The 13,576-nt window shown below is 42.6% G+C and overlaps 1 protein-coding gene across 1 annotated transcript in view; it reads right to left on the minus strand.

Moving 5' to 3' along the window:
* The window catches only part of hycc1 (hyccin PI4KA lipid kinase complex subunit 1), a 60,025-nt gene that overhangs the window by 38,508 nt on the left and 7,941 nt on the right, over positions 1-13,576 (minus strand). The gene's annotated exons all lie outside the window — the stretch shown is intronic.

Here is a 13,576-nt window from a genome sequence, read left to right on the forward strand (position 1 = left end):
CCTGACCTGACAGGAACTCAGAACCTGGAACTCAGAATGTGGATCACAGGGCAAGCCCCTGACACCCCTGACACAACTCCCCCGCACACACAGACACACACACAGACACACACCAACACACATACATACACACACACACACACACCACTTCAGCTGACCTTCAGAGGAACTGGTGGCTGGAGAATAGAGAAGGGGAACTCTAATGGATGCACTAACGCCACCACTCCCCTTTCACAAGCTTCAGAGAGCACTCAGAAAAGTGGAACAAGCGACTGAATGGGCAATGGGAAGTGTGGAACTACAGCAGACTCTACTGGGTGGGGTGGCTGGGTAAGAGAACACACCGCAAAAAGAGAGAGAGAGAGAGAGAGAGAGAGAGAGAGGTAAGGCCTTAATCTTGCGGCTGCTCCGATTATGACTACAACCACATGACCAAAAATTCAGAAAATAATTATTCATCTAGAAAACAAAGCAAAGGGTTGCGTTGGATTCATAACTCAAGACAAAACAAGAACATTGTTGCAAGAATATTGTTTTATTTCGATCATGTGGTTTTCGTAATCGTTGAACTCATAATTGGTGATTAATTGATTAATTGCACAGCCCTAATCTAGCTTACACAGCCAAGCCAATGCTTTAATTTCTGCTTCATTCCCTTCCCCAAATGTTACAGCCAATCTCACATGTGACGGACCCACCCCAGTCTACTAGGCTGCATAAGAACACACTTATTTGTGCTATTATAGGATGCACACACCTAACTTCTAGACGGGGTAAACCCAGCCTGATCAGCTGGCCATTTGGATTTCACCCTGCAGCTCATGCTGGAAACCTTCACAATCACATATAACTCTCCTGCTTCCTGCCTATTGCTGGAACCAATCACAAACTGGCTTATCAAAATGGCACACCTGGATCGTTGGTTTGATTGGTTGTAGGACTATCCAAACATATGTATGAAATGTGGCCATTTGATCGTGCCTCTTGTGCAGTAGAAATACAGCGCAGACACCCCAGACGACAGTAATGTCCAATCTTAAAAGATTGAGCTTACTGTAGTATGGCGATGGCCGGACTAGCTAACTTGATGTTTATCTTCTGAGAACAGGGTGTGTGTTGTGTGTGTGAGAGTACCAGACTGAGAACAGGGTGTGTGTGTGTGTGTGTGTGTGTGTGTGTGTGTGTGTGTGTGTGTGTGAGAGAGAGAGAGTACCAGACTGAGAGGGGGTCAGAGTCTGGGAGAGGGTGGAGCTGAACGTCCAGAGGGAGCGAGGACACACACGCACGCGCACACACATTTTCCTGTAACTCCTTGTGTCCTCACTCTCCCTCCCTGGGGGGATGGGGGGTAGAGGGAGAGTGAGAGGTATGTGTGTGTGTGTGTATGTGTATGTGTGTGTGTGTGAAGGAAGATTGGGAGGTGGCTGATAAGCATGTGTGTGTGGAGAGAGAGTGAGAGGTGTGTGTGTGTGTGTGTGTGTGTGTGTGTGTGTGTGTGTGTGTGTGAAGGAAGAGTGTGTGTGTGGAGGGAGAGTGGGGGGGGTGTTTGTGTGTGTGTGTGTGTGTGTGTGTGTGTGTGTGTGTGTGTGTGTGTATGTGAGAGAGGTGGTAGTGAGGTGTGTGTGCAGAAGAACTCCACAGCTGGCAGAGGAGCAGATTCCTCGTCATGCTCAACTAGATTGCTTCCCCCGGGTCTCCCTCTCTCCCTCTCTCTCCCCAAGCTCTTCTCTATCCTGCTCTCTTCACCTCTTCTCCGCTCCTCTCTCCTTCTGTTTTCTCCTCCTTCTTTAATTCTCTCCTCTTCTCCTCTACGCTCTTCTCCACTCCTCCCCTCCTCTCTCCTCTTCTCCTCTCCTCTGCTCCACTCAGCTCCTCTCCTCTCTCCTCTACTATCTCCTCTTCTCCTCTCTTCTCTGCTCCACTCAGCTCCTCTCCTCTCTCCTCTACTATCTCCTCTCCTCTCTGCTCCGCTCCTCTCCTCTGCTCCACTCAGCTCCTCTCCTCTCTCCTCTTCTCCTCTCTTCTCTCTTCTCTCCATTCTCTCCTCTCCTCTCCTCCCCTGCTCCACTCACCTCCTCTCCTCCTCTCTCCTCCACTCTCCCACCAGCTGCCACCCACACTGCTCTACTGCGTCGGCCCTTTGAGACCCCAGGGTGGCCCACTCACTGCACTGTGTCTACACCTTTTACATCCCTCTCTGCTCCCATCAGCTCTCTTTCTCTCTCTCTCTCTCTGTCTCTCTCTCTCTGTCTCCTTTGCCTCTCTCTCTCTCTCTGCTACACAACAAGAAATAAAAAACATTGTTTTTAAAGTGCATCCTTCGCCCTGAAAAGACAACATTGAAGGGTGGATCTACGTTCGAAAAAACAAAGCCCACAATAACACAAACACACTTCTCTTGCCGTCACGACAAAACCAGGTGCACCCCCAGAAGAACCGCACCTGTGTGCCGCACTGCTTTATCTAGACTAGAGAACAGTCAACCGCAACATCTCAGAGAACGTCACTGAAAAACCTCTATTTTATATAACTCACATAAGACTCCTGGGCGGAAGACGTAGGCCTGTTTGACAAACAATTATGTAATCACTTCTCCCTTCACTTTGTGTGTGTGTGTGCGTGTGTCGAAGAGAGACACTGAGAGAGAGAGAGAAGAGTGCATGTGAGAGACAAGAGAAAATATAGGCCTACGAGAAACAGAGCAAGAAAGATTGTATATTTCCAATGGCTAAAACCTTCACTTTGAAGAGAATGACACGACAGCAATGTAGCCTACATACCGGTCATGAGACTGACTGTACTGCAGACATGATTGTATAAAATACAATTGGATTTCTGAGACAAGCCAATCCCCTTGATGATACAGTACCTCGCTCTGGTCTAAAGACTGATCTTCCACCAGAAAAGCAGCCTTCAGGAATCCTCTTAAACTAAGGAAGCTCAATTTCCCTCCTCCGTGCAGTTATCTGCATTTTCAAAGACACTGCTACTTACGCTGACATTTTTTACGAGATTCAGCTAATCATAGGCGGCGTAAATGCCAACTATGGTGTTCCGTGAGCTCTCAGTTCTTATGAAGGCATGCCTCATCGCGCTCTATGAACTCATTGCGGAGCGCGAGCGGTCCGAAGTGCTGTCACATTTGAAATATAGCTGGACACAGATTCGGCTACCTCACCAGAGTCACGACAGCACGTCGTGATGCGCTAAATTTTAATACATTATTCTTAGCTGCTGGCTTATGGAGTTTCGTTTGTGCCAAAAAGTTCAAACAATACTTTTTCAAATTCAAACAAAAATCAATTAATCAAAATACCAAATACAAAATCTAAACAAAAAAAATAAAGTCGAAAAAAAAAATCTAAACTCGCAAACAAATTATTTGTGTAGTTGCAAAAAAAAACTGTTTGAATAACTTGTCTTTTGGTTTACAATAACAACAGTCATTTGCAGCGACATCATTCGTTTGTTTGCTCCTGGCTTTTTCAGTTTCGATTCTGGCTCTCGCGTTTGCGCTGCCTGTTTCTTTGCTTGCGATTCTGGCACAAACTTCACATGTGGGTGGGTGTCTGTGGGGTGCATTCCTATTGGCTGATGCGTTTTGACTGACAGCTTTACTATGGATTCAAGCGCAAGAGCTACCCACCTCCCCCCCAGGTAGTGGTGCAACGCTCTTTTTGGCCACTATGTACAGGTATATACGATATGGCGCTATTGAGCACAGTATGTCAACCGCCATATGAAGAAGAAGAAGATATTGACCACAGTAAGTAGTTCCGTGGAGCTAGCTACACCAAAGCCATCGATGGGCTACACGCGTTATGGACTCAAAACAATGGGTTTTCCTCACTACTCATTAACCCAAGGTAAGAAGTGTAATCTAATTTGTTATGGGTCTAATTTTCACGTTTATGTGGGATGTTATGGCGTAGTTGTTACAATACTGACGCTGGTTTTAAGGTATCAGATGGCTATCTTAGCATCGTAGGTTTGTCCACATACAAACGAGGCTTTTGATGAAATGTCGCACTACAGTAGCCTAAATTATGAATTCATACCATGTATTTATTTGTTCAGAAGTATATTGTTAATGTCCTCGCGTTATATAAGCGTATGTGTCCGATTATGTCATGAAATATCGCTATGTTGTCAACGGTAGTCTAGCATAGTATGAGCGCGATGGTGCGATCTATCTGTGGTCAGTTCATCAATGGCCCTGGCGATCTCTGGAGGTCCACTCTTTGTGAACGTTTGGAGACCACAGACATAGTGTAACCTTAGTTAGAGTATTGGTTCATTTGCCTGAGAAAGACCCAAGGGTCGAAACGTTACTTTTTGTAAACATGGGAGCTCAAGCAGTGTTGCCAACGTTACCTTCTTCTGTTACATCTCCCCAGGAAATGTTATTAAGCACTGTGACCAGCTCTGTCTTTTGATTAGTACATGTCTCATGTCTTTTGCTTGTGCTTGTGTGCTTGTGCAGAACAACTCATCGTGATGGAGCACCTGTACTCCCTGATACAGCAGGATCTGAGGGGATTCCTCAGACAGGACGCAGATGTGGATTGACAACATCCTGCAGTTTGACCTGTTCAACCGACCTCTTCTCTGTCCCATACACACCACACAGTCTTTGGTCAACCTCTGCTTCATTGCCATCACAACCATCGGTCCCTGTTTCATCTGCAGCACAACACAGCACAGCTGACGGCCTCTTCTCCATCTGCAGCACAGCACCACACACCAGACAGAGTCCGCTGCGTCTTTCACACACCTGGTGGATCCTATTGTGTGCCTCACATACCTGAGAGACTCTGCTCCACAGTACCTGCAGGCTCTGCCCTGCCCCACCCCTCGCACACCCGATGGACCTAGCTGTGTCCCTCACATACACAATGCGCTGTACCCCATCCCTCACACACCCGATGGATCTAGCTGTGTCCCTCACATACACAATGCGCTGTACCCCATCCCTCACACACCCAACAGATCCTGTTGTGTCTCTAACACACAGAGCAGGCTTTGCCCAGCCCCTCAGGGTGGCTCTGAAATCTGTGGCTTTCACACTCCCAACAGACGCTGCTCTCTCCCTCACACACCCGGCTGGCTCTGCCCGGTCCGTTGCACACCTGCAGACTTCCAGCCGCCACAAACCCAGCTCACCCTTCTCCTGCTGTGTCCTTTACAAACCAAAACACACAGCTATGCTCCGCACATGACTAGCTGACTCTGCCTGGTCCCTTGCACACCCAGTGGAGGTGGACACTGTTGTGACTGTTGATATTGCTGTTATTGTTGATATACATAGGTTTCTCGTTTACCAACTATACTGGCTGCGCGCGCATCCGAGAGGCAGAAAATGCCAAGCTACATTAGAAAGTTACCAAGTAGTTGGATGTTAAGAATGGTAAGCTTATATGCTATGATTAATTAAGCAATGAAAAAGTGATGTTACCTTCCAAAAAAATGTATTTATTCAGTCAGAGTTCCCAAAAGTACAGCTTGATGATGGTATTGACAAACATACTGGGAAGGCAGAGCGCCGAAACGCGTCTGTGTGAATAAATGGTGATTGCTTATGCATAGTGCGGCCTGTTCTCTTGTTTTCATTGACAAACATAGCACATCAGTTATGAAACCATGCTGTGTGATGGATGTATATCAGGTTTATGTAACAACAGGCCACATTTAATTTTATGTGTTTGACTTCATGGCGGGCCACATGAAACAGAGCAGAGGGCTGCATGTGGCCCCTGGGCCTTAGTTTGCCCACCCCTGTTGTAGTAGCATGTCAATAAATTAGTTTATCCAATCATATGAAAGGTGTTTTGACAAGGCCCTGCCTTCTGAAATACATTTCCAATGGAGTAGTTCCAGATGAATGTGAGGAGCTAGGTGGAACGAAATTCAAGTGGTGAGTCAGGTTAACATACAGTAAGTAGTATGTAGTAAGTAGTAAGTAGTACAATTTTATTGTTCTTTATTCAAAACAACACTTATTCTAATAAAGTTAAACTGCAGGATGTTGTCAATCCACATCTGCGTCCTGTCTGAGGAATCCCCTCAGATCCTGCTGTATCAGGGAGTACAGGTGCTCCATCACGATGAGTTGTTCTGCACAAGCACACAAGCAAAAGACATGAGACATGTACTAATCAAAAGACAGAGCTGGTCACAGTGCTTAATAACATTTCCTGGGGAGATGTAACAGAAGAAGGTAACGTTGGCAACACTGCTTGAGCTCCCATGTTTACAAAAAGTAACGTTTCGACCCTTGGGTCTTTCTCAGGCAAATGAACCAATACTCTAACTAAGGTTACACTATGTCTGTGGTCTCCAAACGTTCACAAAGAGTGGACCTCCAGAGATCGCCAGGGCCATTGATGAACTGACCACAGATAGATCGCACCATCGCGCTCATACTATGCTAGACTACCGTTGACAACATAGCGATATTTCATGACATAATCGGACACATACGCTTATATAACGCGAGGACATTAACAATATACTTCTGAACAAATAAATACATGGTATGAATTCATAATTTAGGCTACTGTAGTGCGACATTTCATCAAAAGCCTCGTTTGTATGTGGACAAACCTACGATGCTAAGATAGCCATCTGATACCTTAAAACCAGCGTCAGTATTGTAACAACTACGCCATAACATCCCACATAAACGTGAAAATTAGACCCATAACAAATTAGATTACACTTCTTACCTTGGGTTAATGAGTAGTGAGGAAAACCCATTGTTTTGAGTCCATAACGCGTGTAGCCCATCGATGGCTTTGGTGTAGCTAGCTCCACGGAACTACTTACTGTGGTAGTAGTGTGAAACTAGCGACAGTAAAGAAAAATCCAATATGGCCGCCATTCGCGAATCTTTCAAAATAAAAGTCAGAACATATTCATTGCTTTTTCAATTCATGAGGACGACAATTATTAATTTAAAACTGTATTGCGTTACCAAAGGAAGGTAAAGTTAGAAAATAATTAAATAAGACATTTAAATCGAAAATACACCTTAGAATGTTATTTAGAATGTATTTTTGAATGTGCCTTATCTACGTTATTGCCTAGTGTTCAATTAAAACTGTGAAGCTGATAAAACTATAACGTTGTGCTTATTTAAAAGGTGGGTTTATAACATGCACTATAATATTGCAGAAATCTATAGGCTACCAATTCTGCCTTTGTGGGTACCTTTGTGGGTACCAGGCCAAACTAAGTGTGTAGTGAGTCACATAATGGCCTGCCATTGACACACAGCTGTTGAACTTCAAATTGTGTGGCTGTGAAAACAATAAGTTGTGCATATATAAAAGGGGGGTGTAATGGAATCCTTAGAAGGTCTACTTTCAGAAAATATATAGATGTTTATACCCAATTCGCCTTTGTGGGTACCAGGACATACTAAGCGTGTACCGAGTCACATACTAAGCGTTACTTTGACACACAGCTGTTGAACTTCAAATTGTGTGGCTGTGAAAACAATAAGTTGTGCATATGTAAAAGGGGGGTGAAATGGAATCCTTAAAAGGTCTACTTTCAGAAAATATATAGATGTTTATACCGAATTCGCCTTTGTGGGTACCAGGCCATACTAAGCGTGTACCGAGTCACATACTAAGCGTTACTTTGACACACAGCTGTTGAACTTCAATTTGTGTGGCTGTGAAAACAATAAGTTGTGCACATATAAAAGGGGGGTGAAATGGAATCCTTAGAAGGTCTACTTTCAGAAAATATATAGATGTTTATACAGAATTCGCCTTTGTGGGTACCAGGCCATACCAAAGGTGTACCGAGTCACATAATAGGCCTGCCATTGACATACACTGTTGAACTTCAAATTGTGTGGCTGTGAAAACAATAAGTTGTGCATATATAAAAGGGGGGTGAAATGGAATCCTTAGAAGGTCTACTTTCAGAAAATATATAGATGTTTATACCGAATTCGCCTTTGTGGGTACCAGGCCATACCAAAGGTGTACCGAGTCACATAATATAGGCCTGCCATTGACATACACTGTTGAACTTCAAATTGTGTGGCTGTGAAAACAATAAGTTGTGCATATATAAAAGGGGGGTGAAATGGAATCCTTAGAAGGTCTACTTTCAGAAAATATATAGTTGTTTATACCGAATTCGCCTTTGTGGGTACCAGGCCATACCAAGGGTGTACTGAGTCACATAATAAGCCTGCCATTGACACACAGCTGTTGAACTTCAAATTGTGTGGCTGTGAAAACAATAAGTTGTGCATATGTAAAAGGGGGGTGAAATGGAATCCTTAGAAGGTCTACTTTCAGAAAATATATAGATGTTTATACCGAATTCGCCTTTGTGGGTACCAGGCCATACTAAGCGTGTACCGAGTCACATACTAAGCGTTACTTTGACACACAGCTGTTGAACTTCAATTTGTGTGGCTATGAAAACAATAAGTTGTGCATATGTAAAAGGGGGGTGAAATAGAATCCTTAGAAGGTCTACTTTCAGAAAATATATAGATGTTTATACCGAATTCGCCTTTGTGGGTACCAGGCCATACCAAAGGTGTACCGAGTCACATACTAAGCGTTACTTTGACACACAGCTGTTGAACTTCAAATTGTGTGGCTGTGAAAACAATAAGTTGTGCATATATAAAAGGGGGGTGAAATGGAATCCTTAGAAGGTCTACTTTCAGAAAATATATAGATGTTTATACCGAATTCGCCTTTGTGGGTACCAGGCCATACTAAGCGTGTACCGAGTCACATAATAGGCCTGCCATTGTTGAACTTCAAATTGTGTGGCTGTGAAAACAATAAGTTGTGCACATATAAAAGGGGGGTGAAATGGAATCCTTAGAAGGTCTACTTTCAGAAAATATATAGATGTTTATACCGAATTCGCCTTTGTGGGTACCAGGCCATACCAAAGGTGTACCGAGTCACATAATATAGGCCTGCCATTGACATACACTGTTGAACTTCAAATTGTGTGGCTGTGAAAACAATAAGTTGTGCATATATAAAAGGGGGGTGAAATGGAATCCTTAGAAGGTCTACTTTCAGAAAATATATAGATGTTTATACCGAATTCGCCTTTGTGGGCACCAGGCCATACCAAAGGTGTACCGAGTCACATAATATAGGCCTGCCATTGACATACACTGTTGAACTTCAAATTGTGTGGCTGTGAAAACAATAAGTTGTGCATATATAAAAGGGGGGTGAAATGGAATCCTTAGAAGGTCTACTTTCAGAAAATATATAGATGTTTATACCGAATTCGCCTTTGTGGGTACCAGGCCATACTAAGCGTGTACCGAGTCACATAATAGGCCTGCCATTGACATACACTGTTGAACTTCAAATTGTGTGGCTGTGAAAACAATAAGTTGTGCACATATAAAAGGGGGGTGAAATGGAATCCTTAGAAGGTCTACTTTCAGAAAATATATAGATGTTTATACCGAATTCGCCTTTGTGGGTACCAGGCCATACCAAAGGTGTACCGAGTCACATAATATAGGCCTGCCATTGACATACACTGTTGAACTTCAAATTGTGTGGCTGTGAAAACAATAAGTTGTGCATATATAAAAGGGGGGTGAAATGGAATCCTTAGAAGGTCTACTTTCAGAAAATATATAGATGTTTATACCGAATTCGCCTTTGTGGGTACCAGGCCATACCAAAGGTGTACCGAGTCACATACTAAGCGTTACTTTGACACACAGCTGTTGAACTTCAAATTGTGTGGCTGTGAAAACAATAAGTTGTGCATATATAAAAGGGGGGTGAAATGGAATCCTTAGAAGGTCTACTTTCAGAAAATATATAGATGTTTATACCGAATTCGCCTTTGTGGGTACCAGGCCATACTAAGCGTGTACCGAGTCACATAATAGGCCTGCCATTGTTGAACTTCAAATTGTGTGGCTGTGAAAACAATAAGTTGTGCACATATAAAAGGGGGGTGAAATGGAATCCTTAGAAGGTCTACTTTCAGAAAATATATAGATGTTTATACCGAATTCGCCTTTGTGGGTACCAGGCCATACCAAAGGTGTACCGAGTCACATAATATAGGCCTGCCATTGACATACACTGTTGAACTTCAAATTGTGTGGCTGTGAAAACAATAAGTTGTGCATATATAAAAGGGGGGTGAAATGGAATCCTTAGAAGGTCTACTTTCAGAAAATATATAGATGTTTATACCGAATTCGCCTTTGTGGGCACCAGGCCATACCAAAGGTGTACCGAGTCACATAATATAGGCCTGCCATTGACATACACTGTTGAACTTCAAATTGTGTGGCTGTGAAAACAATAAGTTGTGCATATATAAAAGGGGGGTGAAATGGAATCCTTAGAAGGTCTACTTTCAGAAAATATATAGATGTTTATACCGAATTCGCCTTTGTGGGCACCAGGCCATACCAAAGGTGTACCGAGTCACATAATATAGGCCTGCCATTGACATACACTGTTGAACTTCAAATTGTGTGGCTGTGAAAACAATAAGTTGTGCATATATAAAAGGGGGGTGAAATGGAATCCTTAGAAGGTCTACTTTCAGAAAATATATAGATGTTTATACCGAATTCGCCTTTGTGGGTACCAGGCCATACTAAGCGTGTACCGAGTCACATAATAGGCCTGCCATTGACATACACTGTTGAACTTCAAATTGTGTGGCTGTGAAAACAATAAGTTGTGCACATATAAAAGGGGGGTGAAATGGAATCCTTAGAAGGTCTACTTTCAGAAAATATATAGATGTTTATACCGAATTCGCCTTTGTGGGTACCAGGCCATACCAAAGGTGTACCGAGTCACATAATATAGGCCTGCCATTGACATACACTGTTGAACTTCAAATTGTGTGGCTGTGAAAACAATAAGTTGTGCATATATAAAAGGGGGGTGAAATGGAATCCTTAGAAGGTCTACTTTCAGAAAATATATAGTTGTTTATACCGAATTCGCCTTTGTGGGTACCAGGCCATACCAAGGGTGTACCGAGTCACATAATATAGGCCTGCCATTGACATACACTGTTGAACTTCAAATTGTGTGGCTGTGAAAACAATAAGTTGTGCATATATAAAAGGGGGGTGAAATGGAATCCTTAGAAGGTCTACTTTCAGAAAATATATAGATGTTTATACCGAATTCGCCTTTGTGGGTACCAGGCCATACCAAAGGTGTACCGAGTCACATAATATAGGCCTGCCATTGACATACACTGTTGAACTTCAAATTGTGTGGCTGTGAAAACAATAAGTTGTGCATATATAAAAGGGGGGTGAAATGGAATCCTTAGAAGGTCTACTTTCAGAAAATATATAGATGTTTATACCGAATTCGCCTTTGTGGGTACCAGGCCATACTAAGCGTGTACCGAGTCACATACTAAGCGTTACTTTGACACACAGCTGTTGAACTTCAATTTGTGTGGCTATGAAAACAATAAGTTGTGCATATGTAAAAGGGGGGTGAAATAGAATCCTTAGAAGGTCTACTTTCAGAAAATATATAGATGTTTATACCGAATTCGCCTTTGTGGGTACCAGGCCATACCAAAGGTGTACCGAGTCACATACTAAGCGTTACTTTGACACACAGCTGTTGAACTTCAAATTGTGTGGCTGTGAAAACAATAAGTTGTGCATATATAAAAGGGGGGTGAAATGGAATCCTTAGAAGGTCTACTTTCAGAAAATATATAGATGTTTATACCGAATTCGCCTTTGTGGGTACCAGGCCATACCAAAGGTGTACCGAGTCACATAATATAGGCCTGCCATTGACATACACTGTTGAACTTCAAATTGTGTGGCTGTGAAAACAATAAGTTGTGCATATATAAAAGGGGGGTGAAATGGAATCCTTAGAAGGTCTACTTTCAGAAAATATATAGTTGTTTATACCGAATTCGCCTTTGTGGGTACCAGGCCATACCAAGGGTGTACCGAGTCACATAATATAGGCCTGCCATTGACATACACTGTTGAACTTCAAATTGTGTGGCTGTGAAAACAATAAGTTGTGCATATATAAAAGGGGGGTGAAATGGAATCCTTAGAAGGTCTACTTTCAGAAAATATATAGATGTTTATACCGAATTCGCCTTTGTGGGTACCAGGCCATACCAAAGGTGTACCGAGTCACATACTAAGCGTTACTTTGACACACAGCTGTTGAACTTCAAATTGTGTGGCTGTGAAAACAATAAGTTGTGCATAAATAAAAGGGGGGTGAAATGGAATCCTTAGAAGGTCTACTTTCAGAAAATATATAGATGTTTATACCGAATTCGCCTTTGTGGGTACCAGGCCATACTAAGCGTGTACCGAGTCACATAATAGGCCTGCCATTGTTGAACTTCAAATTGTGTGGCTGTGAAAACAATAAGTTGTGCACATATAAAAGGGGGGTGAAATGGAATCCTTAGAAGGTCTACTTTCAGAAAATATATAGATGTTTATACCGAATTCGCCTTTGTGGGTACCAGGCCATACCAAAGGTGTACCGAGTCACATAATATAGGCCTGCCATTGACATACACTGTTGAACTTCAAATTGTGTGGCTGTGAAAACAATAAGTTGTGCATATATAAAAGGGGGGTGAAATGGAATCCTTAGAAGGTCTACTTTCAGAAAATATATAGATGTTTATACCGAATTCGCCTTTGTGGGCACCAGGCCATACCAAAGGTGTACCGAGTCACATAATATAGGCCTGCCATTGACATACACTGTTGAACTTCAAATTGTGTGGCTGTGAAAACAATAAGTTGTGCATATATAAAAGGGGGGTGAAATGGAATCCTTAGAAGGTCTACTTTCAGAAAATATATAGATGTTTATACCGAATTCGCCTTTGTGGGTACCAGGCCATACTAAGCGTGTACCGAGTCACATAATAGGCCTGCCATTGACATACACTGTTGAACTTCAAATTGTGTGGCTGTGAAAACAATAAGTTGTGCACATATAAAAGGGGGGTGAAATGGAATCCTTAGAAGGTCTACTTTCAGAAAATATATAGATGTTTATACCGAATTCGCCTTTGTGGGTACCAGGCCATACCAAAGGTGTACCGAGTCACATAATATAGGCCTGCCATTGACATACACTGTTGAACTTCAAATTGTGTGGCTGTGAAAACAATAAGTTGTGCATATATAAAAGGGGGGTGAAATGGAATCCTTAGAAGGTCTACTTTCAGAAAATATATAGTTGTTTATACCGAATTCGCCTTTGTGGGTACCAGGCCATACCAAGGGTGTACCGAGTCACATAATATAGGCCTGCCATTGACATACACTGTTGAACTTCAAATTGTGTGGCTGTGAAAACAATAAGTTGTGCATATATAAAAGGGGGGTGAAATGGAATCCTTAGAAGGTCTACTTTCAGAAAATATATAGATGTTTATACCGAATTCGCCTTTGTGGGTACCAGGCCATACCAAAGGTGTACCGAGTCACATAATATAGGCCTGCCATTGACATACACTGTTGAACTTCAAATTGTGTGGCTGTGAAAACAATAAGTTGTGCATATAT

This window comes from Sardina pilchardus, chromosome 24 (assembly GCF_963854185.1).
Source record: "Sardina pilchardus chromosome 24, fSarPil1.1, whole genome shotgun sequence".
Classification (NCBI taxonomy): domain Eukaryota; kingdom Metazoa; phylum Chordata; class Actinopteri; order Clupeiformes; family Clupeidae; genus Sardina; species Sardina pilchardus.